Source organism: Neovison vison, chromosome 4 (assembly GCF_020171115.1).
Source record: "Neovison vison isolate M4711 chromosome 4, ASM_NN_V1, whole genome shotgun sequence".
NCBI classification, from domain to species: Eukaryota; Metazoa; Chordata; class Mammalia; order Carnivora; family Mustelidae; genus Neogale; species Neogale vison.
In genome coordinates, this window is record NC_058094.1 from 30,397,991 (window position 1) to 30,424,668 (window position 26,678).

General features: G+C 38.5%; 1 protein-coding gene across 3 annotated transcripts in view; it reads left to right on the plus strand.

The window, feature by feature from the left end:
* RSPO2 (R-spondin 2) overlaps positions 1–26,678 on the plus strand; it is a 155,832-nt gene that overhangs the window by 34,109 nt on the left and 95,045 nt on the right. The window lies entirely within an intron of this gene.

The following is a 26,678-nucleotide window of genomic DNA, read 5'->3' on the forward strand; positions in this document are numbered from 1 at the left end:
CTCTTCTCATGGGTCACAGCGTTCCTCTGAACTCAGCGCCCGTTGGTACCATGTTGGTGACCTTTGAGAACTTGGCTTTGGTCTCCTTATCTCTTCAGTTATTGAAATGACTCTGAACACCCTTCTCATTCTCAGTTCTCAAATTTGCATCTTCTTCTCTTGAATGCAATTTATATGGCCCAACCCTTCTTTACAATTCCTTAATTGACTTCCTTCGTTGAGCTCTTTATAACCACAGGTCCCTACTTTTTTTCCTGTCAGCATATCGTATTGGTAGACCTTATGTTGGTCCATTTGGGCTCCTATAACAGAATCTCATAGGTGGATTATAAGCAATAGAAACTTACTTCTCACAGTTCTAGAGGCTGCAAATCTGAGCTCTAGAAGCCAGTGTGGTCCTTTTCAGTGAGGATCTCCTTCCCTGTGGCAGCCAGCCATTTCCGCATGTCCTTGTAGCTTTACATGGTAGAGAGAGGGCTAGCCAGGTCAGTGGTCCCTTTTTAGAAGGGCTCCAATCCTATTCACAAGGATTTCACTCTCGTGACTTAATTACCTCCCAAAGGCCCCACCTCCAAATATTATCATATTGGGATTAGAGAGCATCAACATGAATTTTGGAGGGGGGTGACAAATTTGCTCCCTAAAAATCACCTTCCAGGCTGTGCTCAATACATCACATGCCCTCTTTAATGTCCATCACCCAATTACCCCATCCCCTCCAGCAACCTTCAGTTTGTTTCCTATGATTAAGAGTCTCTTATGGTTTGTCTCCCTCCCTGATATTGTCTTATTTTATTTTTTTCTTCTCTTTCCCTATGATCCTGTTTTGTTTCTTAAATTCCACATATGAGTGAGATCATATAATTCTTTCTCTGATAGACTTATTTTGCTTAACATAATCCCCTCTAGTTCCATCCACACCATTGCAAATGGCAAGACTTTATTTTTCGATGACTGAGTAATATTCATATATATATATATATATATATGTATATATATATATATATATCTCACATCTTCTTTATCCTTTTATCTGTCGATAGACATCTGAACTCTTTCCATAGTTTGCCTGTTGTGGACATTGCTGCTATAAACACTGGGGTACAGGTGCCCAGGTCTTTATTATCTTATTGCTTTCCCCTTTGACCTTTTGGTGATGCAAATCTCAAACTGCTAAGGGGTGTTGCCCACAAGTGGGATTTACTACTTTTTGGAGATCTTTTCATCATTGGTTTTGGACTCTACTGCGTCCTCCTCCCATACCTTCCATATGGTTCTCTGCTGTCTCGGTCTTTATTCCATACTCTCATCCCTTAGATGACAAACTTGCCACATTTTCTTTACCAAGAGGAACAGAGTTGTACACTTAGAGCTCACTAATCTTTTTTCATTTTAACTAAACATGTACTTTCCTGTTGCCATATGCTGTTCTACTTAAAAACTTCTTGGTTTAGTTACCCATTCTTTTCAATTCACTTTTTCCTACTAGTTCACATGAAATGAAACCTGTTGTTCTTACCTGTACTTTTGGTCTCCTCTCCTAGCTTTTTGTTCAGATGAGATCTGTTCCATGTTTTATCTTCTGCTTCTTATTCCCTGGCACTGCCCCCTTTGACTTTGAGAAGTTTTTAAGTATCTTCAATATTACATAGAAAATAAAAACATCCTTTGACCTTGCAACCCTTAAAATACAATTTTTGTTCTTGCCATTCTTTTCATTGTCCACCTTTTTGGGAAAAAAAAAATCCCATCCCCACAGAGTTCTTTTTTCCCATGCATTCATTCTTTAATGTCTTCTAAAATGTGGCAAAGAGAAGAACCTGGTTTCAGTTCATGCTTTGGGGCTTTCCAATATTGTTTGATAACGTTAACATCTCTCCGACAAGCCCTGTATTTTCATTTGTATGCTAGAGAGCTTCACTGTCTAGGCCAACTTGTCTTAAAAGTGAATATTCTATAGGACCTCCCCCAGCAAGAGCTAAACAGGTGGGACCCACAACTCCACACTGTCCTCTTGCTCAATGCTGATTTTGAGGATAACTCAATTCTCTTCCCCAGGTTGGAAATTCTGACTACATCTTAAAATACTGTCTCTCTTTCAGATCCTGTATACTCTGTATTATCAACACTTGTTAGTTTTTGGTTCACAATCAAATCTACCCTTTGTCGAATTTCTCCTTGCCAGTGCTCTGGCCCAGATCAATATTTTAGTTGTAATTATTGCACTCTTAAGCGATCTTTCTCGATTTATTACCCCCCTCTTCCCATTAGTTTTACACTTCAAACCAGATTAGTCTTCCTATGGTTACTCTCTGGTGCTGTCATAATGTTGCTCAGGTTTTAGGAACTAATGCCTGGAGACTAGTTTTCTTAGTGTGATGTTTCATGCACTGTTTAATCTGGACTCAACTTGCCTTTACGGCCGTCTGAGACCATCAAGTGTTTGCTCTATGCTCCAACTGAATTTCAGGGTTTATGGTTCCAAAGCATTTGCTTTTGTAAGGTTTTTTCTTTATTTTGTTTTTTGTTTCCTCCCTTCTAAAATGCCTTTACTACTTATGTTCCTTCCATTTGAAACCTAGCCCACTGGACCCAATTCAGATGCCTTCAGTGATCATAGAAGTTGAGAAGTTAATGGATTAAAGCAGGAAATTTTAATTTGTATATTTTCTAATACTTACCCTGCCTGTTAGTGTAGGTGTTTTAAACCCTGTTCATACAGCCCTTCTAATTGAATTCTTTTTAAGGATGCCAGTCATGACTTCTGTTTTTCTATTTTTCAGAAGCTTCCAGCAATAGGCACTCAGTATTACTTTCTTGATTAATCCCTTATTTCTGCTATTTCATATCTGACCAACAGTGAGAAAAGGTAGATGGGCTTGGCAGCTCAGTAGGACCTGGGACCCTCTTGGGTTTGAGGGCAGGAGCGGGGCCAGCCCAGTGGAGGCTGGATAGGTGAATTCAGTGCCTCTTCACCATCCAGGTCTTTGTTCTCCTTTTGAAAGGAACTATATGCTAAACCATCTTTCAAACATTTCCCACCCCCCTCAAGCACAGGGAAAACACCTATGAAGCATTATTTTATCCTAAGCACTAAAGTCAGACTGCTTGGGTTTGAATCCTGTCTTTGTCACTTAAGAGTGGAATAACGTTGGACGAGGTACATAACCCCTCTGTGCTTCAATTTTACCCTCAGTATAACCGGAATAACAGTACCTCATAAGGTTTCATAAGCATTAACTGAGTGAATACATGAAAAGATTATGAAACAGTATGGCATAGAGTACCTTCTCAAATGCAAAGTTATTACTACTAAGCAATGAGGAATTGCTGCAATTAGAGATATTAGAATTTACAATTTTTACTTTACTTGCCAGATTGTTAAAATGCTATGGTTTTCCAATTTTAGTATATGTGCTGCCGAAGCGAGCACAAAATGCTATCGTTTTAATACATGAAGTTAAGATCTAGGAGCTGTTGGGGAAAAAAAAAATCGAGAAACTCTTAAAACAGGAGACCTGGTGAGAGAGAAAATGAACGAAAATGTCCCAGAAAGTTACAGAAGCTAGTCTCACGTTTCTTTCGTTGTCATCTACACCAGTGGGCTCATCAACTGAATTAAGCTGCCCAAGAATAGAGATGGTTGGGACGCCTGGATGGCTCAGTGGGTTAAAGCTTCTGCCTCCTGCTCAGGTCATGATCCCGGGGTCCTGGGATCGAACCCCATGTCTGGCTCTCTGCTCAGTAGGGAGACTGCTTCCCTTCCTCTTTCTCTCTGCCTGCCTCTCTGCCAACTGTGATCTTTGTCAAATAAATAAAATCTTAAAAAAAAAAATAGAATAGAGATGGTTATTGTGATACCTAGTAGACACAGAAAAGAGAATTTTATCACATACTAGGTACCGGTAATTGAAAACAAAGAACACATGGTCTTGTTTGGGGGATGCTCAGATTGGTAGAATAAACTGGTAAATACAGACCAACATAAAACCCCTGTTGACCAGGTCCAGAGGCTGTGATCTGGGCCCTACTGCCAAGGGCAGAGGAGGCATCCTAGCAGCTCCATCTGGAAATAGAGCTGGACTTTTGCAGAGAGGACAGAACATCTCTTTTGCTGTGGATTTGAGCACATTTTAGTAATAAGAGGTGAATTTGTTTTGTTCGCGGCACAATCTGTGAGGACAGCAAAGCTCTAGTGGTGGTTTACTTGGTATGAAGGGAATGCTAATTGTACCAAGTTGTGTTGTGTTTTGTTGTTGTTGTTTTTTTTAATAAAAATTTTGGATTTTAATACAAATTCTTAAAGTTGCTTTTTAATGCTTAGAGAACAGTTTGTACAGATTCACAGGATACCATTGTCTTCCTAATATATTTAACACTAGTATAGTATAGTTCACACTATTGAGCACATGGATAGACTCCGTGGTTCTGAAATCTGAAAATGGTGAGAATTATCTGGGGAGCATTTAATGACATGGGAGCCTGGGCTCCAGTCTAGTGAAACTGAAACAGATAGTCTGAATGGGGAGCTCGGATTCTGTGTCTAGGAATCCCAGGTGTGGAAGAACTGTGGAGAAACCAGTGCTTGCTGGAACTTTGGGCTGTTGATGGGGAAATGACTAATTGTCTGTGGTACCAATTAATACTCAAAGTGAGATGAAACAGCAAGAAAACACAAAGTGAGTTGAAACTCAATGGGAAGTATCCCCACATCTTTGACTTGTACTTATCTGGTCCCTTACTTATCTTAAGAAGCAGCTATGAGAAACAGTAATTTGAAGCTAAACTAACCATGTAACTCAGAAAAGCTCTCCAGATTAAAGTTCCCTTTCCACTGCTGGATACTCATTTGTTCTTTGTCTCCATTGTTTGTTTGGAGAAGAATCCAGTGTTCTTGTCCCCAACTTCCTCCCCCACCCCCACTGAGTAATGGGTAAGACACATGTGGTAGGATTGGTGGCCTGGCAGGAATCTTCAGTAGGTTTCAATTATTTAATGTAAAATGGGTAGTGTTTGTAGGGGGGGTGGAGGAAGCAAAACAGCCTTTGGCGGGGGGAAGTTGATAATTTCAGTCAAAACATGAAGAAAATAAAACTTAATCGTGGCAAGACAAAGCAGACTCCTAGTCAGAAGTTATCTCAAGATAAAATGTACATATTTTCTAGACCTTATATTTAGGATGCTGTCTGGACTGATTTTCACATAGCTTTGGTCAGAGTCTGATTGCAGCAAATCTTTCTGTACTTCGATGCTGCTGTGGCCCCAATACCATCTCAGCTAGGCTGCTGCAACCATTATTAGAGCTCTACGTAAAGAACATGTAGATGTTAAGAACTTTTTTAAGGGCACATGGGTGGCTCAGTCAGTTAAGCGTCTGTCTTCAGGTCATGGCCCCAGGGTCCTGGGACTGAGCCCCAGTTTGGGCTCTCTGCACAGTGGGGAGCCTGCCTGCTGCTCCCCCTGCTTGTGCTCTGTCAAATAAATACATTCTTTAAAAAAAACCTTTTTTATTATGAAGAATTTAAAATAGAAGATCTCTCCGTATCCATCACTCAGACTCAACATTGATTATGCTCCCTCTATCCTTTATCTTTTGTTCCTGCTGAAGAATTATTTTATTTATTTTTTTAGAGAGTGTGCCCCAGGGGGAGGGAGAGACAGAAGCTTAAGCAGGATCTATACCCAGTGTGGAGCCACCAGTGAGGCTCCATCTCATGACTCTGAGATCATGACCTGAGCCAAAATCAAGTGTTGCGCACTTAAGTGACGACTGAGGTGCCCCCCTGCTGACACATTTTAAAGCAAATCACAGATGTTCTATTTTTACCAAGTTACTTCATGATCTATAAAATATGGTTTAGAATTACCATGCCATCAGCACATTTAACAAAATAAACAGTAATTCTTCAGCATCCTTTAATATCTATCATAACCAAATTTCTCAGATTGTCTAAAAATGGCTTTTAATCATTTATTTGAATAGGGATCCTACTTTGGGAAAAGGGCATTTTTTCTTTTTCTTAAAGATTTTATTTATTTGACAGAGAGAGAGAGAAATCACAAATAGGCAGAGAAGCAAGCAGAGAGAGAGAAGAGGAAGCAGGCTCCCTGCAGAGCAGAGAGCCTGATGTGGGACTCAGTCCCAGGACCCTGGGATTATGACCTGAGCCGAAGGCAGAGGCTTTAACTCACTGAGCCACCTAGGCGCCCCGGGAAAAGGGCATTTTTAAGGGTGGTACTAAAGATACATTTAAGGAAACACTTTATTCCAGATATAATTAGAACAAGCGGGGAGAAAAATGCAGAACCTCATGGGATTTCTTAAATATTTTGTGGAAAGAAATGACACTTTCTCTTAGTTTTCTGTCCTTAAGGAGCACCATGATCTAGCCCCTGAGAATGAACAATGTGATGCATGTTGTAAACAACGGAAACCACAGTTTCTGGTTTAATGAGAGATTACTTTTCACTTCGCATTCCTCGCCCGTGCAGACACAGTGATTTCATGTGCTAAAGTTAGTCCTACAATTACCATTTTGATTGCTCTTAGAAAAATGTACACAAAGAATACAGTGACTCAGCGCAGGGTGTTGCCAGTGGATTGTAGTTTTTAGCTTTCTGATTATAATGGAACTGCATAAAGAATGTACAACTTGGTGTTGCATCTTTCTGCTCCCTATGCCTTTCCATGCACCCCCGACAGGCATCAAGTACACCCGCCTGCCTTTTCATCTGTTTTTTTTTTTCCCCATTTAAAAAATGGCAGCTTCTTATTACCTTACTTTTTTTAAAAATTATTTTTAAAGATTAACAAGGGTCTAAAAAGTCTGGAATATAGTGAATTGCAAAACTCTATATAAGGCCTTGTTCTTAGTAAGTAAGCGTTCCATTCCTTTGTAACTACAAAGATTCCTAAAGTTATATTTAAGGAAAATAATGCAGAAGAGGCCAGAGAAATCTAATTTTGAACATAAATTGAGATTCCTGGCACCTCAGTCTGAGGTAACGGAGTGCTTGTATCGCAAACACGTGAATGGACGCTCAGAGTTGAGTAAGATCTGGCCCCTGCGGTGGAGGCATGCCGCCATTTTCTGAGGGAGAGGGAAGTGTGGCTTGGGGAAGGTGAGTGGTTTGGAGGGGAGGAGGCTGGAATCAGGGAAGCCACCTAGAAGTTTTTGCAGTAATCTTGGCACAGTTAATTAACAGCTGGACTAGGGTCCTCGTATTGGGAGACAAGAAGAGATGCTCGAGCAGTTTAGAGGTATCCTCCCAACTAGGTGACTTACTGGGTCTGGGGAATGAAAACGCAGTGACCGAGAACTTGTGCTGCAGTATACAATTGAAGATACTGTGTTTTTGGAAAGAAACAGGAAAATTCATTTTGTGTGTGTGTGTGTGTGTGTATGTTTTAATTTTAGTATCTTCACTTTGGAATCCTAGGCAGCCAAGGGAAAATGCTCACTGAATATCTAGGATATGTGGCCAGGATGCAGGGTAGAAAGGAGAACTATTGATTTGGAAGATAAAGTCATTTATTCATCTATATATAAAATACAACATCCCTAATATGCTAGAAACTACATTAAGGTGTCAGCAATTAAATTTGAGAGTGTCTGTCCTCAAGACGTTAGTTCATGATTTAGCGGGAATGAAGATAATTGAGTAGATTCTCAGTTCACATTTGGTCCATTCCTCTACGTATGTTATTACATGTTTGTGATTATGTACAGTTTGGCCTATATTTGGTAGCACCAATAGATTTTTCCCCCTCTGTAACTTTCTCTCCTTTCCTACTCTCATTTTCCTTTTTTTTTGTTTATTTGTTACGGATCTTAATTTTGGAATTAGGATAAGGGTTTGCTAGGTGTTTTATTTAAAGTTTCTTAAAGAGGCAGGGTTGGGGTGAGAACATATATTTGCCTTGTATGTGTGTGGTCTGGTTCCTGGGAGAGCACTATATCCAGTACAAGCTGTGGGTTGGTATAAGAGGTGACCACCTCCCCACTGTTCCGTATCCTTCACTAGTCCTGCCAATCTAAGCCACCATTGTAGTTGCTGACCCACTGTTAAGAGCAAAGTGTGAGGGCACCAATCATATTTTATTCTCTCTCCTTACTCTTCTTTTCTACTTGAGCCAGAGATGAGGGAAGCTACTCACTGTCTACAAAAGATTGCACATAATCTTGTCAGCTTAATGGATCTCCAAGTTCAAGGTCACTCCTGATTCAAGATTCCTTTTCCATTTACAGGATAGAAGGAAAAGTGGAGAGGGAGAGAACAAAGATGGGAACAAAGTCTACTTATTACCCCAAGCTTCAATTTTTAGCATTCCCACTGTCAGTACAGATTGTTTTTACATTTTTACTGATGGCTGATCTTGAATTTTGAAGATAGAAAGTTATGATCTTTCCTTCTCTGATTTATATGTCATTTCTTATTCTCACCAGGTGATACTTAATACTTATATTCATCTTGTTCTGAAAGAGCTTTTGCAGAACCAGAATGAGTTTGGCCTCTTCCTTTAAAATGTATTGATAATCTACTCTGTAGTTTCCAAAGTGTTTTTAATAATAAGTAATAAACATAATTTTTTTTAAGTTGGTAGCATAATAAGGTCATTTAGTTACACCACAAGAAAGGAAAGCTTATAATGGACTCCTTATGTTTATTCTTATAACTTCCTGAGTAAAGTTTTTTGCACCATATAATGATGATCCATTAGTGATGCAAGATCTTTGGGTTATTTTAAGTGCCCTCTTTATAGCCATCATTTGAAGAGAGATTAAGCTGGTGGTAGATTCAAGACCATAACCCCATGACTTATAAATAGACTGTTTCAAGTTATGCCTGTTCCAGTTTGAAAATGTAACTTGGATGCATATTTTGTGACATAAAAGAATCATTTAACAAGGAAACTGAACTCAGTCCATAGGAGAGTAATTTTTCTCTGGTAGCATGAAAAAGCCATCTTGATCCTTAAAGAATATTGCTATGTTCATAGCAGAATGCTTGCCAGTTCTTCAGGAATGACCTAAGATGATTTCAGTGAATGTTAGATACACTTGAAATATATCCCATTATTATATCTTCAGAAGGAGGAAAACTGGATAGCTGCCAGAAATGTAAAAAAAGAGAACCATTTCCTAACAAGGGATGTCTTTCCTTGTTACATTCCTAAGAACAGAACTGATCTTCCTCAGAATTCTTTCTGACTTGCCTCTACCGACTGGTTTTGGAGCTTCTCCTCTGGTTTTCCATAGGATCTGGTACACGTTTATAGCATTTACCAAAATGTACTGGTTTTAATTTTGTATATATCCTATGTAAATGGAGAATATTTAAAATAGCAGAGGAATGGTAAAAGGATTGTGGGTTCCACTCTGTCAATTTCTCCAGTTATTTCTGGGCATGTTATTTCAAGGATACTTCTGATGCAGTTACCCTCTGGCATCCATCATGGCTGTCCTCCCTTACTTAGCCACTAGCCAATGTCTGCGGCTCATGAAGTCATTTGGGGGCATCTCATCATGGCCACTGCTCATGACAATGCAAGCACCAGGTGAGACCAAAGTCTACCACTTCTGAAACTTCTCAAGTTACCAACCGTCAGGGTATCAGAGCTAGGCTGGCTTCCACGCAGAGGTAAAGGCACCTTTCCAAAGTCTACTCTGCTCTACTTGCTTGTACAAGTGAGTTCTGCTTGGGTGTCTCCACCGTATCCTCCCCCAACTCACCCAGCTCTGTTCCCTTGCCTTTTGAACTTAGGGAACTGAAATCCAGTTCAAGGGGCTGGACAACATCACAGTCTTCCTTGTTTCGTCTTTTTATCTGTCCTAGAATCTCCCTTGCAGAACCCTTCCTCCATCCCACCTACCAAGCAAATCAGACTTGAAGCCGAGTAAAGGAGAGAAGGGTCTTCTGAAAGGTTTGAACTTCAGCTGGGAGAGTTCAGATAACCCTGTTAAATGCATGTTTGTGTTTCTCACTGAACCCTGAGCTCTACAAGGACAGGGACTGTCTCTATTTTGGATCCCTGGCACTTAACATAATGTTAAAGAAGTTAAGTGGAGGAAATTATTGCAGTGTCTTGGTGAGACCTAATAGTTTTTACAACTCCTTTCAAGCTAGAATAGCTCCCATAACTACCCTCTGCTTCTTACCCATTGAAGAATATTAAATATGTAAATATACTTACTCGTGTTGCTTAGGTTCTATTTCAAGTTTCCTTTTAGTGGGGAAAAAATGTTGAGTGTTAATCTTTATTTCTCTGGAGTCATCATCATTCTAGGGAAGACTGATGAATGTTGACTTGTAGATATTTTGCATTGTAAAAGTTTTGTGGTAGGTAATACTTCCTCTAAATTTATAGCAAATTAAAAATGATGATTTTTGTGGGATTTTTTTCCCACTCCAGGTGTGGAATATTTGAGTATAGGATAGTTGAGCTGTTAATTTTGTATGTCCACAGAAATTTTCTTCTTAAAAATACTACTTTAAATATTATTATGGATTTAAATTGACAATAGCCAGAAATATGCTAGGCACTAGCAATAAATAGCATCTGATCTGTAATCCTCACAAGAATCCTTAGAAGACACACTGGCAAATTTTGTCCATAAAGGGACAGAGAGTTTTGGGCTTTGTGGATCCCAGGTCTCTGTAGCAACTCCACATCTGGGGGAAAAAAACAAGACTCAGGTGTTAGGAGACTTAACCAAGATGACACTGATTGTAAACACCAGCTGTAGGATTTGAACAGACTCCATTCTGTTATGGTTGAAAAAAATATATAGACTCCATTCTGTTATGATTGAAAAGAATATCAATGATAAAATATTTGTACTTACTCACTGGATTAGGAAGCACCACATAGTGTGCTGTGGGGACAACACGGGTCAGTTATAGGGCCCTACAGTATAGATGGGGGTGGTAGTCAATAAATAGCATTCCTTTTATCTACCCAGGTTGTGAATGATGACAGGAAGTCAGGATTTTTAGATGACAAATCATTTTTGTTGCTGAAAAAGCTTATACTAGAGAACATGGTTTTGATTGAGAGTAAAAATGAGCTTCCTAATTTCATTCCTTGGATTCAGATATGCCTAGCCAGCCAAGCATAGACAGTGTGTGTGACCACAGGACTCTTGCTTCTGTAACACTTTAGGAATGGGAACAGGAAACAAATCCAGACAGGAAAAGAGGGAGGAGGGTGCTGGTCTGCAATGAGGAGTTCCTTGTCCCTAAATCCTCATATAGAGAACTCCCTTCCCCTTTCTTGCAGAAGACTTAGTGAGAGGGAGGAGAATGTGTATAGTATCATGGAATAGATAAGTCTCTGTGAAGAAGGAAATACCAGGAGTGGGGAGTAAGTATCTGTCCTCTTTCTGCCCAACAGAGAACAATTGGCATGAAAGAAAGAATGATTGAGTTGCTTTGGAATTTCCAGTATAGAGAAATTACTTCCAGGATTGGAGAAAAGGAAATGTTTGAGCAGGTGACATTTGGACAAGTCCTTGCATAATTTTCACTTGGATATATGGACATAAAGGGGGCAGCATGAGCCAAAGAATAGGAGCATCAGAAGCAGGTACATTTGGAAGGTCAAGCAGTCATTTACTAGGTTACAGAGTTAGGGTTACAAAATGTCCCAGTATGCCTGAAACCATCATTAGGTTCAGCACTGAAATTCTTGCATCCTGTGAAATCCCTCAGTCCTTGACAATCTGGATGGTTGGTTTCTTGAGTGTCAGATGAGGAACTTGAAACAAAGTTTCAACGTTGTTTGATGGTAGACTATACAGAATGGGTCCATGTATGGCAGATCACCAGACTTTAACCATATATAATTATATGAGTCTATATGGAAATAGAGGGTTAAGAGGCTGTTGTAGACATTGGGAACCATTGAAGTACTTTTGAAGGATATGAGGGTTACAGTGAAACTTATAGTATATAAATATGTAGAAAGGAGCTTGTATACTATTGAACACAAAACCAGGTAAGAATATATTAGGGAGTGAATCAAAAAATCAAGGAGGGTTTTGCTTTTGAGAAGGATGAAATCCAAAGAAATATGATCCCTCCTTGTTTCTATTCGTCCCTGAGGATAGCTAGTTAGAATTCACTCCCCCAAAACTACGCCCATCCTGATCCATCTCTTCTAATGAGTAGTGGTCTATGTGTTATATGGAGTTGTTAGTGATGCTATAGTGATAGTCACATTATAATATATAAATGTATCAAATTACATACCTTAAACTTCTACAATGCTTTATGCCAATTATATCTCAATTTAAAAAATCCACTGGATAGCAGCGATTGTAATGAATTGTTATGACTGAACTCATGGATTTTTTTTTTTAAATGTAAGCTCTCTACTCTTTTTCCCCAGATAAAAATGCCTTTGTAGTGGAAGTATACTCAGAAAGTTTTTTGAAATTATTATTCAAGAATGGTTTTCATTACCTTGATGGTATTGAATGTTCTTCCTGCATGTGGAAATCCATGCAAACTGACAAGATTGGTAATTCATTTGGCAAAGCCCATTGGGTAAAGTTTGTATGGTGGTTTTTTTGTTGGCACTGAATAAACTGGATAAGCCAGATATAGATGTTATTTGTTTAACAGATAGTTATTTGGTGAAAAACATTGTCTAGATGTTTAATTAGATGTTTTCTCTACTGAGAAATCTAAGAGGAAAATGTAATATATTTGAGCATGTTGGTCTCTCAAGTAATCAGACTTAAAAGAAATATCAGAGGTTTTCATGATTTACTTCAAAGCTCTAGAAAATACAGAAGTGACCAAAACATTTGGTTCTTTAGAAAAACTACTAGCTTCACAAAACTACTTTATTAATTGTTATAGTTTTTATAGGTAATTTTAATGTTAATTTTGAAAAGGATTGGGTATTGCTTCTACTTTAAGTTTTTATATTGTTTAACTTTTTATTTTAAAATAATTTCAGACTTACAGAAGAGTTGCAAAATAGTACAAAGAATTACATGCCTTTTACCTAGATTCCTCAAATGATGTTATCTTACCAAATTTCACACTTGCTATATTATAATACCTATTTTTCTTGAAATTTTGTGAGTAAATTGGTGTCAGTCTTCTTAAAAATTCAATATGTACTTCCTAAAAACAAAACCTAACATAACTACATTCATTGAAACAAGAAAACACTGATATAATACTTTTATGCTATGTAATCTATATGATTTACTCAAAGTTCTCATTAATGTGTTATGTAGTAAGAGGGAAAAATAATCAGTTATGGGATCATAAACTGCTTTAGTTTTCATGATTCTTTATTGTCCTTTAATCTGGACCAAGTCTGCAGTCTTTGTCTTTCATGATCTTAACTTTTTTTTTTTTTTTTTTTTAAGTCTGGTTAGTCTGTGTACCATGTTCACAATTTGAATTTGTCTAGTTCCTTGTATTAGATTGAAGTTTTGTGTTTTTCCTAGGTATAGGACAGAAATGTGTTCTTTTTTTTTTCCCAGTGTATCCTATCAGGAAGCACATGATATGTTCTAGTTCTGGTGATCTTACTTTCAATTATTTCTTTTTGAAATTAGCAAGTATCTTGTGGGGAAAACTTAGATACACATTGATTTTTATGGTATATTCACTCAGTAGCTTTATCTAGTGCCTGAAATGATTATCACTATGGTGATTTTCAAGAGGGAAGACTCCCAATTCCTCACTTATTCTATATTCATTAGTTGGAATTCTGCAAAGAAGTTTCTCTTTTTCATTTACTCATTTATAGCCATACAGATTCACCGTTTATTGCTCTATGGATTATGGTCTCTTACTGTTATTTATTCTGTTCAAATTATCCCAGATTGAGCAACTTGGAGCTCTTCTGGTGTTTTTGACATGTTCCCATCATTTTTTGAAGACTTCTATGCTTTCTGGCATAAGATGTGTCAGGCTGATTTTTTCACTTTCTCTTGGAATTAATAATTTCACTAAGGAGATGTGGCTCCTTTTAATTGAGAATGGTGTTTAGAAAACAAAATCTGGATGCTAGATATGCTTATTGCTATTAGGATGTCATTACTTCTAGAGTTTCTCAGCAAAGCTAGGAAATAGATGTGTGTTTGTGTGTGTGGATACACATATGTGTTTATATACATGTGTGTATATATTAAAAATAATGTCTTCTAACCCAACACTACAGGGGTCATTCTAGTGTTCCCTCTTTCCATATTTTTAAGTCTCCTTTCTAACTACAAGAAACCTGTCATCCACAATATACTTACCCTATTTGTTCAGTTCTAAAATAGAACACTTTTAGAGAAGCTGAACCATGCAACTGTGCAAAAACACACATACTAAGAATCAGTATTTGTTTAGAGTTCTCTTTGTCATTATCTTAAGGGTACGTAGTAAAAATGTTGTGTCCACAATTTACTTGGGTTAGTTCCCCTCCCACTTCAAGGTGGTTCTTTTATTCATTTGAAATTTAGTTAGATTAATTTGTTTCTGTTTTGGGCTTTTGGAGGGGATGGTGGTGGGAGGGGGTGGTTTCCTCTTCCTCATCCTTCTTGTTTTCAACTTATTTTTTGAATATGAAAAGAAGTGTATGTGCTTGCACACCCTGTCCTTTCTATACTGTTTCACTATCTTTTCCATTCCATTTCACCTGTAGACTGCAGGTAACCAGTCTCACTAGTTTCTGGTTTATTCATCTTCTGTATTTTGTTGCACAAATGAGCAGACGTATATATTCTTATTTCTCTCTCTCTCTCTCTCTTTTTCTTTTTTTTTTAACTAAGGTATAAAACTGTTACACTTGTTTGGGAGTTTGGGGATGAAGTGGAAGTGTTTTTCCTCCCCAAAGGCAAGGGTGGGAACTTCAAGAAAATCACTTCCAAATACATCAGATCTTCTTTTTGCACTTTGCTTTTTATTTTTTATTTTTTAACCTAGCATATATACTGGAAATCTATCAGAATAGAGATATTTCTCATTATTGTTGATGGCTGCATTGTAGCCTGTTGTGTGGTTATATTATAATTTATTGACTTGCACTCCTGCGTATTGACATTTAGGTTACTTCCAGTATTTTGCAGGGACACACAGTGCTGCAAAGAATAATCCTGTGCATGTCTTCAGATCAGTATGAATTTTATTTCATTGAAGTAACTTAATCCAAGTTTTCCCCAAAGTTGGAGAAAATTCTGGAGTGGGAATTTTCTTCAAAGTGGGAGAGAATTCTCTAGTTAAATGTGTCGACTTGTTTTCTTCCTTCAAAAGCATCCTAAGTATAAAAAATTATTAAGTTCTCTTACTCTTAAACACAGAAACCAACCATATTGGGGCTATACACCATGAAATTTCAGTAATTTAATTCATGTTTAATGTGTGGTCAAAGAGCCCTATGCTTCCTGGCTTTTTATTATCTTGGGTAATCTGAGTAGCTTCTAACGAGAGGTTCTAAAAGAATTTGGGTAACTGGTTTTATAGCCGTAATTGAGACACAGGTCTGCATAACTCCTTCCATCCACCACTTCCTCCTCCCTATAGAGTATACAGGCCCTCAAGACCACTTGCAGGGCCCTGTGCTTTTCCAGACTCATAGTTCTTTTAATACCCGTAGTCTCCTAAACAATGTATTTTCTAAACACTTGGTTATTAACACCTACTATCTGTGACTTTAACACAATGTCCTGGTCAGATGGAAGCGTACATATTGTGGATTTACAAAAAACGAGGCTTATAGGGCTTTTCTGCAACACCTTTAATGTTACCACTCTTCTGTTCAGCTGTCACCACCTGAGAGGAAGCCAATCTTAATTTTATTTGTACATCCTTTCTCTTAAGTGTTTGCATTTTGCTGGTTTCTTAACTTTTAATCTAGAATCAAAGCATATCATTTTGGTTCAGATGCCATGTGTTGTGCTTTATCTGATCCTCATGCACTTGAACTCAGGTTTCCTTGACAAAGACTCTGTTGTTTCTGGGTTGATTGAGTTTAACCAGAAGCTGGTGTTTTCTAAGCTTCATTTTTAGAACGGGCTCTGGGGGCAATGTGGCATGCTCCTCAGGGATGTTTAAGTACTATGATGTTTTTCTCTATTCTGAATTTGCTGCATTTGATTAAAGGGATATAATTTTATTCTTTAGCACTAACCATGAAGAGAAGCTCTTCTCACTGTTTCTGAAGGATAAATTAATAAATGGTAATATGAGTACTAAGACTCTGAAAACTTGATGATTGAGTCATTTCATTATAAGGGATCGGTCTACCTCCCTCACATCCTCTCTCCATCTTTCTCTACTTTCATTCTCATTTTAGTTACACTTGTTATATTCAAATATATCTTCATGAAAGAAAAAGAAAAGCCTGTCCCCTTTCATTACTCTTCTCCAGGCATAGCCACTCTTATTTAATATCAATTTCTGATTCTTTATATGTGTTTACGTCTTCATACAAATGGTCATACTTGTTTGGGAGCTTGGGAATGAAGGGGAAGTGTTTCTCCTCCTCAAAGGCAGGGGTGGGAGCTTCAAGAAAATCACTTCCAAATTTTGTTGCTAAGACAGAAAGGGGAGACAGCCTTTCCTCCCATCGTGGGAAATTTGCTTAAGTAGTGCACTGCTCTCTCTGCTATCTAAAGAGAGAGGAGATGGAGATGGAGCCCAGCTCTAGAAGGTACTGAAGACAGAGCCTCTGTGTTTGATTATAGGATGCATGAGGTTAGGGATTATAGTCTCCACAGGACTCTTGCATTTTGTTGGCAAGGGGGCTGGCTGATGGCTGTACTGGGGGATGCAGTGTGAACCCCGTGTTAGCTGGAAGACGTGGTATGATCTCTACAGAGAGCACTGAAGCCTAGGGAAATTGATATGGGTGTTAGCCCTTCCACAACAATGTTTCTTTTGATGATAGTGATGAAGTCATCACTTTTCTTCCTGAGACCATTAAGACCAACCAAAGAAGAGGGATAGAACTGTGTCTTTTACGTGGAAGATGTAGCCCTTTTTCCTTTGTAGCACACTAGGGAGTTAATGGATCCAACCCCAAGCTGTTGGGGAATTTTCCTGCTTGGGTGTGGGGAGGGGAGAAAAGTCTTAATATTCAGTTCAAGTTGATGTTTTAAAGAGGAATGCAAGAACTATAATAAATTTTGACGTTCATTTGTAGAATCTGTAAAGTATTCCTTAAGAGCTGATACCTGGCTAGAGAGTAGAGAGTCAGAGGAGTGGAAGGGGCAGGTTTGGGGAGCGATGGGAGTTTATTTACATATCCAGGTGAGTCCAGCTGTCTCAGTAGACTGGTTAATGATTTGTATGGCAAAGGGATACAATGGATTTGCCTTCCAAACCCATGATCTATAAAACATTGTCATAAATTTGCTCGAAAAGATATAGACCAAACTTTACAGAATTTTTCTTCCCTTTAATACTTAATGTTACATTAAATTTGACGTATCATGAATACACATCTTGTTAAATTAGACTGTTTGTTTTGGGAAATTAGGAACCTTATTTTCTAACAAGCCAAGTAAAAGGTATGTGGGCTACAGCTTGTTAGTTGAGAGGCACTGATTGTAGCAATATAGTCCTACCTAATAGCAAACATCTATACTAGATGGAAGCACTGAGGTGGGCTGTGGGCATGTCAGAATGTAGAGGTGATGATACTTGCATTTGAGGAGGTTACTGGGGCAGATGCCAAAAGCTAGTTAATTTCATAATGTGACAAATATAGTAAAAGACAGTCCAGGGACATCTGGCTGACTCAGTCAGTTAAGAGTCTGTCTTTGGCTCAGGTCATGCTTCCAGGATCCTGGGATCAAGTCTCAAATCTGGCTTCTTGCTCAGCGGGAAGCCTTCTTCTCCCTCTGCCTGCCCCTCCCCTTGCTTGTCTACATGCTCTCTCTCTCCTTCAAATAGATAAAATCTTAAAAGATAGTCTTTTAAGTTATATGCCCCCAGTAAGTCTTGGGGGCATATTATAGTAGCCCTTAAACCTTTCAAAGTGATTAAGAGTATCAGAAACAGCTTCCTGGAGGAGATTTCACGTTATGTTTTAAGTCAGGGAATGATGATACATAACAGTTTCCTATGTCCTATATAGTAGAGACAGAATTCATAACTGTTTGTTGAATGAATAAATGAATGAGTGAAATAAAGTCTGAGATGAACCTTGAGTTATGAATATAAAGTAACTAGAAAATAAGGTGAAATGGAGGTTGAAGGTATTCTAGGGATTAATGGTAGAGCGTGGAAGCAGAAACTCATGATTTTAGGGCTGGTGTTTTGTGTGGGGATGAAATACCAATCAGAGTTGAGATTGGGCTTGGTTTTGGAGTGGTGGAGACTATAGTGGATTTTTAAAACAAGGGGAGTAATAATATTTTTGTTAAATTTTTATATCCCTCTGGAAGTATAGTGGAGGAAGGATCAGGTGGAGGGGGACAGTTGGAAGCATGAGCATGTATAGGCTTGTGGAAAGCCCAAATTCTGCAGTGAGAAAGAGGGTCATAGAAATGCAGAAGAGGAACTGAAGGGGACATAAGAGAGTGACAGTTGTAGATGTTGGTAACTTACTGTGATGAGGGATGGAAGTGCAGGATGGTAGGAGGAAGAGGTAAGTCCAGGAGGTAAAATGTTAATCTCAGAGATACAAGCAGGAATCTCTTGGATAGGACTTCTGGAAAAGCTATTGGTTTCTTGCAAAAGATGAGAGACCCAGTTGGCATATACCCTTGTATATGGCCAACAGTGCCACACAGTGAATGCCTCCTAACTACCAGAGAGTCTGAGAAATCAGCTTTTTAGCCAAGCATATGGCCTCCTTGAAGAAGAATGGGATCCTCAAAGAAGGGTAGGTAACTAGTAAAGTCTGACACATGGTAGTAAGGTAAGTTACCTATTAGTCTTTCTACCACTAGTGTTAAAGAGCACCAAAATCTATTCTCTCTTTTTTTTTACGATTTTATTTATTTATTTGACAGAGAGAGATCACAAGTAGGCAGAGAGGCAGGCAGAGAGAGAGGAGGAAGCTGGTGCCCCACTGAGCAGAGAGCCCGATGCGGGTCTCGATCCCAGGACCCTGAGATCATGACCCAAGCCGAAGGCAGCAGTTTGACCCACTGAGCCACCCAGGTGCCCCCAAAATATATTCTTTCTAAGAACATTTTGAGGAGCACCTGAGTGGATCAGTCAGCTAAGCATCTGCTTTTGGCTCATGTCATGATCCTAGGGTCCTGGGATTCAGCCCTGCATCAGGATCCCTGCTCAGTGGGGAGCCTGCTTCTTCCTCTCCCTCTGCTGCTCCCCTTGCTTGTGCATGCATAGCATGCTGTCTCTCTCTCAAATAAATAAAATCTTAAAAAAAATTTTGAGAAGAACATTACATACAAATAGGGAATTAGCCATGTTTGTGAGAAAAATATGATTGTCCTATCCTAAACATGCACTCAATCAGCATGCACTTCAGTACTTCTAAGTACTTCAGTACTTCTAAGATGAATGCTGTCCCCATTACTGAGAATAACAAAAATAAATAAATAAATAAATAAATAAATAAAAAGAGGTGATTGTGGTCTTTCTCACCTGGCTTGATTTGAATGAAAAATATAAGTAGAAACCCTCAAGGGAATTTAAAAAGCAGCATGTAATCACATGACTCTAAGGTGACTCAGACTAAAAGACTAAGGGAAACCCACAAAAAGGAAGGGCTACTCTAGAGTGTGGGTCAGCTCTGCAGAAGATCCAATAAAGATGTAAGTGGGAAAGAATTGAGTTTTATTAGTAACAAGAATCAGTGTCAGGTAGCTCATTATAGCACTGTGAGTTGAATCCATTTTGGTAAGCTTGAAAATATTAGGAACAGTGAGTTTCTCAGTCCAGAAATAACATAATTAATCTTCTATCAAGTTGACAGAAGTTGATACAGCTCTTGGATTTATATTTAAAATGATCTGTATTGCATTGCCTACGTGTAAATATACCACCCTAATCAGTTTTCAGGACCATTGTATTTATTTATTTAAATTTATTTATTTGACACAGAAAGAGAGATCATAAGTAGGCAGAGAGGCAGGCAGAGAGACAGAGGGGAAAGCAGGCTTCCCTCCGAGCAGAGAGCCTAATGTGGGGCCTGATCCCAGCACCCTGGGATCATGACCTGAGCCGAAGGCAGAGGCTTTTTTTTTTTTTTAAGTTTTTTTAAATTTTTATTTGACAGAGATCACAAGTAGGCAGAGAGGCAAGGAGAGAGAGAGAGAGGTGCAAGCAGGCTCCCCGCCGAGAACCCAATGTGGGACTCGATCCCAGGACCCTGAGATCACGACCTGAGCCAAAGGCAGAAGCTTAACCCACTGAGCCACCCAGGCGCCCCTTTACAACTATTTTAAACACACATGTGCAATTCTTGGGCTGGCATAAAGTCTGTTTTCTTTTTTCTTTTCTTTTTTTTTTTAAAGATTTAATTTATTTATTTGACAGAGAGAGCTCACAAGTAGACAGAGAAGGAGGCAGAGAGAAAGGGGGAAAGCAGGCTCCCCACTGAGCAGAGAGCCCGATGTGGGGCTCGATCCCAGGACCCTGGGATCACGACCCGAGCCAAAGGCAGAGGCTCAACCCACTGAGCCACCCAGGTGCCCCATAAAGTCTGTTTTCTTAAAGTATGGATTGTTAAATATAAAAGCCAAATTCCCTAAATGATCATATAGGCATGAAATTCAAGGTACTGACACTGATAACCTGTGTCTGTGACACAGTAGTCTGACACAGGGTACTGGCACTGTAGATTCTTCATGTTTTACAGAACAAAAAATCTTCATGTTTGGTAATACATGAACTTATTGTTAATGCTTTATCTGGATTTTCTATCCTGTCCTTACCTCCTTTCCCATTCTTTTTTAAGACTTTGAGACATCTTGGCAAAGAGGAACAAAGAGATTTAATTCTTATTGAACATGAAACTTTTCAGGCCTGGATAATGTCCGCATTTTTGCTAAGTCTGGAAAGTTGTATGTGTCCGCCAACACTGGAACAGCTTGAGAAACTGTCGAAATCATACATGTATTGTTTTCTCTCTTATGTAGGAAAGTACTTCTGTGTGGCCTGGTTTTGCTTGATGTGGTCCTTGTTAATCTGGTTGGCTGCTTGAGGTCTCTTGTGTTGACCTAAGAGAAGTTTGGGAAGTATTGGTTAATATGCCACAGTGTGAGAAGGATTTATAACAAATGCCATGTATCATTAATACAGGCATTCTTTCCATGTAAACCCAATATTTTTTATAAGAATGCATCACGAAAACTGAGATTGATTCTCTCATTTCCCCCTCGAGGAAAATACAAGAACTCCCTCACCACCCCAAAAGGGTTCATCATAAAATAAGGTGAGCTGTGGTCTGCCTTGAGACTCTGATTTTCTGCTAATATATAAGCAAAGTCCCCTTTTAGTAGAAAAATATAAATATGAATTCAGAGTATGACTTTATCCACAATTAAGTAAATAAAACCATTATGGCAAATGATGTATTGTTTTTCTCTACATCAAATAAGTTTTGTTCAATTGTTGAATGAAGCAAGATACTCTCAAATGAGCCTTCCAATTCTAAAGGCTTTTTGTTACTTTTCTAATTGGTAGCAATTAGAAAAAATATGGAATTTGCATATTGTGGTATTAACTGCTGACAGCCCATGGAAAATTAACATTTGGCTGTGTATTTCTCTGCCTTTAACTTTGTAAATGCTATACAATAGGATATTAAGTTTTAAATTTCTTCTAATTCATCTCATAAAAGAAAATTTCCTAAGTGTAGGTAAATCACTACAAATACAAGAATAGGCAGATTTTTTGTTTTAAATATTTTTTTTCCAATTTATTTATTTTCAGAAAAACAGTATTCATTATTTTTTCACCACACCCAGTGCTCCATGCAAGCCATGCCCTCTATAATACCCACCACCTGGTACCCCAACCTCCCACCCCTCCGCCACTTCAAACCCCTCAGATTGTTTTTCAGAGTCCATAGTCTCTCATGGTTCACCACCCCTTCCAATTTATCCAAAAGCACATACCCTCCCCAATGTCCATAACCCTGCCCCCCTTCTCCCAACCCCCCTCCCCCCAGCAACCCACAGTTTGTTTCGTGAGATTAAGAGTCACTTATGGTTTGTCTCCCTCCCTATCCCATTTGTTTCATGGATTCTTGTCCTACCCACTTAAGCCCCCATGTTGCATCCTATGCAGCCATCAAAAGAAATGAAATCTTGCCATTTGCGACAACATGGATCGAACTAGAGCATATCATGCTTAGTGAAATAAGTCAAGCGGAGAAAGACAACTATCATATGATCTCCCTGATATGAAGTAGTAAATATTTTTAAATTAAAGTTATACACACCTATGGTTTAGAGTCAAAGAATTCTACCAGGCTTGTTTTGAAAAACTGTCCTTTTGAAAAACAAGGACACTCCTGCCACTTCTTCCCCAAGTGACTTTAATCTCTTTCATTTCTTTTAATTGAAGTATGGTTGACACATAATGTTACATTAGCTTTATGTGTAGAAGATGGTGATTCAACAATACAATACCTTAGGTTGTGCTCACCATAAGTATAGCTACCAGGGGTCACTACACAGTCCTGTTACAATACCATTGGCTATACTCCCTATGTTGTACCTTTTATCCCTTTGACTTACTGTATTCCAAACTTTGAACTCTTCTAGAATCTTGGGGGTATTTATGTTCATAATTCTCCATAACATGCTTTTATTACTCCTCCTCTACTTTCTAGTTTGGAGCATTATGTATTCAGTTTTCACTACGGGTGATAAGAATTTAGCCCACTTATGCTACTTTTCTTGCTCACTGTGCACAGTCATACCCCCACAACCGCCATCTTCCCAGCATAATTAGAGTATAATTTTGGAAGAATGGATACCTCATGTTTATACTCTTTTTTTTTTTTTTTCGTTTTTGGTCCTCATGTTTATACTCTTAAAACTGTGCAAACACAGCTGAACTACATAGTGCTTATACATCTGTTGCATTTTCTATGCTGAATTACTTGTTTTCTCTAGAGATGTTTTTTTTCTCTATATAGGCATCCCTCATTCAACTATAAACTTTCTTCAGTTTGCCTAAATCTCTTACTAGTACCTGAGAAGATACTATTTTATTAATTATATCCTTTTGAAGAAACTTCTTGGGAGAGTTTGATCTTCTCCAGTCTGGACTGATTGCCTTACAGCCTCCTCCTTGGGGCTCATCCTGACATTTCCCTTCACCATCCTCTTGGGTCGTCCTTTTGTCTCTTACTTGGGTTTGATGCCCTGTGTCCTGGATTCCATCTTTTATTTTTTTTCCTTCTATAATTTCCTGTTTTTGTGGAACATATCCTTTGTACTCTTTCTGAGTTACTGAAGGATAAATATTTTTGAGACCTACATGTCAGGAAAATGTCTTAATTCTACTTTGCAGATGACCATTTTGGATGTTCTTGGATACTTCCTGGAGATCTTCTGTAGCCATCTTATCCCTCCCAGATTTCAACCCGAGGATGAACTTTCCCATCTAACTCTCTTAACTTCCTCTCTGGTTCTTGGGCACCCAAGTGGGAAGTTAGAAGAATGTGCTTCTCCAGAAGAGTACCTTCCCTTTTTGGCAGCCGCACTTCAAAAGTTATCATGGATGCTGATAGTTGGTTTGTGGTTGTCAAAGAGAACTAGAATGGGACAGTAGTTATAGTTGTAAAAGCACATTGTATTCAGGAATCCCTGGAATTGAAAAGAGACTTTGTTATAGAACTGACTTCATACAACAAGGAGAAGTGGGTTTTCACAGCTGAGGAGTAGGGTAGGAGAGAGGGTAAGTGGAGACAAATTTAGTAAAAGAGATAAGGGTAGGGCAATATTCTTGATAACTTAAAGGATTCTTGCTGAAGGCAGGCCAAGGAGATCAGATATTAAGGGTGGAGGTTGGAGGAATGTGATCAGGTATCAAGGATTGATGAGAATTCTCTCTAAGCTGACTTAGCAGGATTCTTGCCACAGTGGGCTATGCAGGTCCAGCAAGGACAGGTCAAAGGTCAAGGCCTACTCAAAAAGAGGGCTCAAAGGAGCCTGACTAAAGTTTGATCAAGGGAAAATCTTGGTTATGGTTGAAGCTTTTGAGACTTTACCATGTGGGTTCAGATAGTGAAGAGTAAAAAAAATTCTCAAGGTTAGTCCTTGCAACATACTCATGAGTAGTGTCACTTGGTTTTTTGTGTGTGACAGAGTATTCTCTTTTCAGCCTCTGGGCTAAGGTCAAGTGTAAAAGTTTAGAATGTGAAACAAAGAATAGTACTAAGAACATGTAAATAACCTGCTAGGAGGAATACTTTTTTTCCTCTAAAGAATTTAATTAAATATGTATGTATTTCAGAAGAGGGTGATACAACTTTATATCAAGAAACTATAATTAAAGTGTCTTTAGGCTGCTTCTATTGTGGTTCACAAACTAATTTAGGGGAAATGTGGGGCATTTTTCTACAAAGAAGACCTGTAGCAAGCTGGACATCCTGAAGATTTTAACAGTGTAATTTTAAATTAGTTTAATGTTTTGTAAGAGTGTACAGGTTCTACTTTTGGCTGTTAATACTGATCTCTACCAGATAGTAGAAGGCCAAGCCAATGGGGAGAAATTTAAGGCAAGCTCTCAAGCTTACCTGAGCATACAGACCTAGAAACAGGCAGATGAATTCATGTTCACAGTGGTGGACAAATACAAGGAAGAAGGCAAAACTAATAAAAAAAAGGTGAATTATAAGCGTGGGAAATGAAGTTTCTAGCTTATATTGAAGTTACTAGTATTGATGAAGGTTTACAGTTTCCCCAAGAATTTTGGCTGAGGTTTTAAATCATCAGGAAATAAATTTTGGAATCAAGCAGAGAGCATTCTCTTATCTTTAAACAAACTAATAGCATACCCACTCTTTGTTATAGACTGATAATCCCCCCGAAAGATAGATCCTGATATTGGAGGAGATGCAAAAAAGATTCTGAAAGGGTCTAGATAGGTGGTGCATGTCCATGGGGAGAAAAGAAAAACAAATGGAGTCTATAGCCATGAGTGCTTGAGAGAGATATGGCCATGTTTTTTGATGCTGTGGATATGATAGTATTGATAGTAGGAACAATGCCTTGTTCCAAGATTGGGTGAGCAGTGGGAATAGAAACTATCACCTTACCCAACTAGTTGTAAACTTATGGAACTGATTACTTTAAGAGGAAGTAGGGGTGGAAAATATAAATAACCTCAAAAATGATTTAACTAAATTTGTGGATTACAGATTCATAATGGGTTATTACAAGGAACTGGGATGTTTTGGGTACACTCCTAACCTTTGAGGTTGACATCAAAGAGCAGCCATTCTCCCCACAGCATGTCCCCTGGTGCCATCATCGGAATCCTGGACAGGAAGGATTGTGAGTCTGATCCAATGTAGCAAGACCCATTAGACGCTGATCGGTGCCAGATATGTGTGGGTTGTAAATTTAGGGTAAATTCCAATTGGAGGGTTGTAAATTTCAATGAATGAAAACTTGAAAACCTTAACTTTTATATTTCCTAATCTTTATTAATTCTCCCTTCTTTAATGTAATCTTAAAGCACATTTTTCAGCTCTTTGGAAGATTTTTTTATTATGTAGACTGTACTTGACGATGATTACCCTTTATGAACTAGTAGTTTCCGACACTGTAGGTTGAATAGGGTCAACTAATAATCCTAGGAAATAAATCTTCTGGCCTTGGGATTTCTCTTGTACACCAACCCATTTTCAATTTGCAGTTTAAGATTGAGAGAATAAAATTGATTCTGCTTCAGTTACAACTTTTGTTTTTTCTGATAGAAGGATATATAAAATGGGACACCTGGGTGGCTCAGCCGGTTAAATATCTGCCTTCAGCTCAGGTCATGGTCTTGGGGTCCTGTGATCAAGCTCCCTGTTGAGGGAGTCTGCTTCTCCCTCTGCCACTCTCCTTGCTTATGCACATGCACGTGCTCTCTCTCTCTCTCTCTCTCTCTGCCAAATAAATAAATCTTTAAAAAATATAAAATTCCACTTTGAATCAATTTTAATCTATAGGGATGCACAAAAATAATTTGTCTTTTCAGGTACAGATATTTATTTTCCACATTACTTTGGGGGGGCACATAGGGATGTTATATTCAGAACCTTGATCTGAATGCCTTAAAGCAAATATGTAGGAATCAACAAGAGATCTTGTTTTAATGTGGATTTGGATTCACTAGATGTGGAGTGAGGTCTGAGATTCTGCGGCCTGGTGATAAAGCTGCTGCACATTTTGCAAACAAGCTTGAAGTATTCCTTGCTAATGTAGCGCTGAAGCTCTCAAAACCAATCTTGGTTTTAGCTTTCTCTTGAAATATGTTTTTGGGAAGTTTAAGGGATAATTAAAACAAATAATTTGTGTGAATGGGAACCAAATACTCTATTTGGATGTTGAACTAATCCAGAAATACTTACTTTTTTACCTATTCCGATTTCTTCCAACTCTCTTCCTTTTCCATCTTAAATATTTCCATTCTGTTTTGAAAATGGTGACTGAATGACACAAACATTTCTTGATTCCATTAAATTTAAACACACACATGCCCACACTTTCAGTTCTGTGTACTTTGCCTAATTATTGGAA